Raw genomic sequence first — 5,702 nt, forward strand, 5'->3', positions numbered from 1 at the left:
GGGGGAAGACCATAGCTCTCACTTTGCATACGAGTGTTCTATCTAAAACACTTGCGATAAAAAGCTGCAGAAATCCTGCTTGGCACATTTTCTCTTGGCTTCCCGGGAAGCTGTTGGTTTGCATACGGGTGTTCTAACTAAAACGTTTGCGATCAAGAGCTGCACAAATCCCGCTAGACACATTTTCCCTTGGCTTCTTGAGGAAATTGTCGGTTTTGCATACGGGTGTTCTAACTAAAACGTTTCCGATGAGTGTTTTATATTAAAAACCGTATTAAACTGTGGCTTGGGCACCATTAATGTAAAGGATGCGAGCAAGGCGGGCGGCCATTGAAGTCAAAGGGCTCGTTTCCCGATGAGCCTGCGCGGCGTAGAGCTCGCACGCTTCTCGGTGAGCCTCCGCATTGGAGTACAGCTCGCACGCCTTCCGTTTAGTCAAACACTCAAGCACCTGTCCGCGCGACACCTCCGAGCCATTAAAAGAGTGAGGTGTGGCGTCACGTGAATGGTTAAAAGAACACACACAATTTAAATTATAAAAACGTTTGAGATGTTACAGTGGCAACTATTTGTTTCAAAATGCCTTTGTTGGCTATTATTCGAGTGCGCCTTCTCTCAAAATAGACACGAAAAATACTACAGCATGTCGGGTGCCATTCCATTATAGCATGCCAAGTTTCATGAATTTCAAACGAGTTTTGTATTTACTAGAATTTAAAAAAAGTATCTCAACATTTTGCCGATAATCAACAGTTCCCTGGTGTTTGAAATTCATTCCCGTTTCTTGCATGGGACCTAAGCATGCCCCGAAGGACACAGATTTAATTTTCAACCAATTTATATGCACTGGAGCTTGTGCATGTAGTTCAAATTTGAATTATGCACATAAAATACCTAGAAAGCACAGTTAATGTATAAAAATGTCTAAACTCCTGTTGTTCTATGTTGACACTAGAATTTTTTTTGAAAGCAATAAGAGGCAACAGATATCGTTTCATCCCCAAAGGTGGCACGTCCCCTACCGAAACCATCACGGTTGTTGTGAGAAGCTTATCCCCAAACCTACCCCAAATTGGACAAATTTTTTACCACGACATGTTCATGCCGCTCCATGATATCATGCCAAGTTTCATCAATTTCAGAAGACTTTTGGATTTAATAGAATTTAAAAACCAGGTATCTCAATGTTTGTGGCCCAGTGACGATGGCAGGGTGTTTGAAATTCATTTCCATTTCTTGCATGGGACCTAAGCATGCAACCAAGGACACATATTCGATTTTTCAACCAGTTTATATGCACTAGATAATGTGCATGTAGTTCAAATTTGAATTATGCACATAAAATGCCTGGAAAACCGAGTTAATGTATAAAAATGTCCAAACAAACCCTGAAAAATTCCAAAATTAAACACAACACTCTTGTTGTTCCATGTTGACACTCGAAACATTTTGAAAGCAATAAGAGGCAACATATATCATTTCGTCCCCAAAGGTGGCACGTTCCCTACCGAAACCATCACGCTTTTTGTGAGAAACTCTGGTTTGTGAGAAGCTTATACCCAAACCCGCCTCAAATGGGACAAAAATTTTACCACGGCATGTTGATGCCGCTCCCTGATAGAATGCCATGTTTCACGAATTTCATACGAATTTTGGATTTACTAGAATTTAAAAACCAAGTATCTCAATGTTTGCGACCCAGTGACAGTGGCAGGGTGTTTGAAATTCATTCCCATTTCTTGCATTGGACCTAAGCATGCAACCAAGGACACATATTTGTTTTTTCAACCAGTTTATTTGCACTGGAGCATGTGCATGTAGTTCAAATTTGAATTATGCACATAAAATGCCTGGAAAACCCAGTTAATGTATAAAAATGTCCAAACAAACCCCAAAAAATTCCAAAATTAAACACAACACTCATGTTGTTCTATGTTGACACTAGAAATTTTTTGAAAGCTATAAGAGGCAACAGATATTGTTTCGTCCCCAAAGGTGGCACGTTCCCTACCGAAACCATCACGCTTGTTGTGAGAAGCTCCGGTTTATGAGAAGCTTATATCCAAACCTGCCCAAAATGGGATAAATTTTTTACCACGGCATGTTGATGCCGTTTAATGATAGCATGCCAAGTTTCATGAATTTCAGACGAGTTTTGGATTTAATAGAATTTAAAAACCAAGTATTTCAATGTTTGCGGCCCAGTGACGGTGGCAGGGTGTTTGAAATTAATTCCCATTTATTGCATGGGACCTAATAATGCAACCAAGGACACAGATTTGATTTCTCATCCAGTTTATATGCATTGGAGAATGTGCATGTAGTCCAAATTTGAAGTACGCACATAAAATGCCTGGGAAACCAGTTAATGTATAAACACGTCCAAACGAACCCCAAAAAAATCCAAAATTAAACACAACACTCCTGTTGTTCTATGTTAACACTAGAAATTTTTTGAAAGCTATAAGAGGCAACATATATCGTTTCATCCCCAAAGGTGGCACGTTCCCTACCAAAACCATCACGCTTGTTGTGAGAAGCTCTGGTTTGTGATAAGCTTATACCCAAACCTGTCCCAGATGGGACAAATTTTTTACCACGTCATGTTGATGCTGCTCCATGATAGCATGCCAAGTTTCATGGATTTCAGACGAGTTTTGATTTACTAGAATTAAAAAACCAGATATCTCAATGTTTGCGGCCGAGTGACGGTGGCAGGGTGTGTGACATTCATTCCCATTTCTTGCATGGGACCTAAGCATGCAACCAAGGATACATATTTGATTTTTCAACCCGTTCATACGCACTGGAGCATGTGCATGTAGTTCAAATTTGAATTATGCACCTGAAATGCCTACAAACCAAGTTAATGTATAAAAACGTCCAAACGAACCCTAAATAATTCCAATTATTTTGATGACACACCTATAGTTGCATGTTCACTGCAGATAAAAGTTCTAGCAATTTGATATTTCTCCGTCTTATCTACTTTTCCAAACACTTTTGCCCTTGTTTTGGACTCTAACTTGCATGATTTGAATGAAACTAACCTAGACTGACGCTGTTTTCAGCAGAATTGCCATGGTGTTATTTTTGTGCAGAAATAAAAGTTCTCGGAATGACCTGAAAATCAACGAAGATTATTTTTGGAATATATAAAAATACTGGAAGAATAATCCACGTCAGGGGCCCACACTCTATACACGAGGGTGGGGGGGGGGCGCCTACCCCCCTGGGCACGCCCCGTACCTCGTGGGCCCCCCTAACCCTCCACCGACCTAAACTCCAACTCCATATATTCATGTTCGTGGGCCCCTAACGCTCCACCGACCTCATGGGCCCCCTAATGCTCCACGGGCCCCTAGATCTTTCCTTTATATTTTTTTATATATATATGCTATTTTTTAGATGTTTTTGAATGTTTTTAGTTGTTCATAAAAGAAATTTAGATGTCAAATTTTTTTTATGTTCATATATAGAAAGTTTTTATAAAAATGTATATATGTATCTATGTTATCTGTGTATATATGTTCATATATGCAAAAGTTAGATTTTTCGAAAAGTTTTATCTATATATGTTCTCTGATTTAGTACATTAATTTTAGGTTAGTTTCAATTTTAGAAAAGTTTTATCTATTTAGGAAGAAGGAAGAGAAGGAAGAAGGAAGAAGAAGAAAAAGTTTTATATATGAAAAAGTTACATTTTTTGAAAAGTTTTATATATCTAGCTAGGAAAGGAAAGAAGAAGAAAAAGATGAGAGGAAAAAGGAAAATAAGAAGAGGAAGAAAGGAGAAGAAGACAAGAGGAAGAAGAGGAGAAATAAATAAGATATTCTATTTTCTCTTCTTCTCCTCTTTTTTCTTCTTTTTTTCTTCGTTGTCGATATACCCCGTCCCGATATCTTCGTTTAGTTTTAGGATTATTTTATTTTATGTTTAGTTTAGGAAGAAGGAAAAGAAATAGGAGAGGAGGAGGAGAGGAAGAAGAGGAGAAATAAATAAGAGGAGGAAAAAAGGAAAAAAAAAGAGGAGAGGAGAAGAAGAGAAAATAGAATTTTTTTCTATTTTCTCTTCTTCTCCTCTTTTTTTCTCCTTTTTTTCTTCGATCTTCTTCTCTATTCCTTTATTCTTCCCCTCTTTTTATTTCTTCTTCTTCTTCCTATTTTTTATCGGGTATGTCATTGTCGATATACCCCGTCCCGATAACTTCGTTTAGTTTTAGGATTATTTTAGTTTATGTTTAGTTTAGGAAGAAGGAAAAGAAAAAGGAGAAGAAGAGGAGAGGAAGAAGAGGAGAAATAAATAAGAAGAGGAAAAAAGGAAAAAAAAGAGGAGAAGAAGAAAGGACTAGAGGAGAAGAAGAAAAAATAGAAAATTTCTATTTTCTCTTCTTCTCCTCTATTCCTTTCTTCTGCTCCTCTTTTTTTCTTCGATCTTCTCCTCTTTTTATTTTCTTACCCCCGGCCCTCTCGCTCGACAAAAACTCTCGAGGACACCCAAACCCTAGAAAAAACGATATCGGTCTCCTACCCCCTCCCGCCGCGCCCCTACCCGACAAACTCTCTCGAGGTCACCCAAATTTACCAAGTTAAAAGTGTGTTGTCGTCGAGGCCACCCCAAACCCTTGAAGCGTTGCCGAGGCCACCCCAAACCCTAGAGAAGCAGCGTCGAGGCCACTAATATGATTCCTTATTGTGATTAGCTAGCTAGTTCTACGTTTGTCACTAATATATCCATCTGTCATGTTTGAATAATAATTGCCATGTGATAAATATTTGCAGAAACTATGGGGCACCCCCGAGACGAAGCAACAAAAGAGGTATTAGGGGACATAATCACACAAGGAAGTGATGCCGTCATGTCATTTCTCAACGAAACCGATGGTCTGGAAGAACAGGGTGAACAAGCAGGCTATGATTATGATGGCTCCGGTGACACAATGCCAGTGCAAGAAGGAGACCTTGATAACGGCTCCGATGACCCAATGCCGGTGCAAGAAGGAGACCGTGATGACGGCTCCGGTGACCGAACCGAGTCCGGCCAGGTATATATATTAGTTAAGCTTGTGCTGACTAGCTAATTGATGCAGTCATTGTTTTAGTATATGTACACATATTAATTAATCTCGTCTTTCTTCTTTTTTCTAGCCCTCCGGATCGAGCACAACTTCGGTAAAGAGACGAGGCCCTAAGAAAAAATTGCACTCGGATGAAAGGTTTGAGATCACAGCAATCGCGCGTGGTGGCATGCCAATTGAACCCATCCGGACAAAGGAAGCATTTGCTACTCAATGCGGGGTTAAAGCCTATGAATGAAGACCCTGAGGTGTCTTATGGCTCCGATCTGCAGAAGGATGATCTTTGGACCGTGCTGAAGGAAAATTTCACCCTACTGGCAGAGGAGGATCCGGAGAAGCCAGTTAAAGAGCAATTAATCAAGTCTCATGCTCTTAAGAAGACGGCAGAACTATTCAGGAGGTGGAAGAATGAGCTGAAAATATCATTTGTCGACAAAGACAAGACACCAGAATTCACCGGCCGGTATGAGAAGATCAGAGATCACTGGCTCGCATTTGTGGCCCACAAGACATCGGACAAGAGTAAGAAGATGTCAGTGACAAACAAGAAAAATGCTGCGAAGAAGAAGCATCACCATCGCACGGGGTCAAGTGGCTACCTCAAAGCCCGGCCGTTGTGGGCCAA

This window comes from Triticum urartu, chromosome 7 (assembly GCF_003073215.2).
Source record: "Triticum urartu cultivar G1812 chromosome 7, Tu2.1, whole genome shotgun sequence".
Classification (NCBI taxonomy): domain Eukaryota; kingdom Viridiplantae; phylum Streptophyta; class Magnoliopsida; order Poales; family Poaceae; genus Triticum; species Triticum urartu.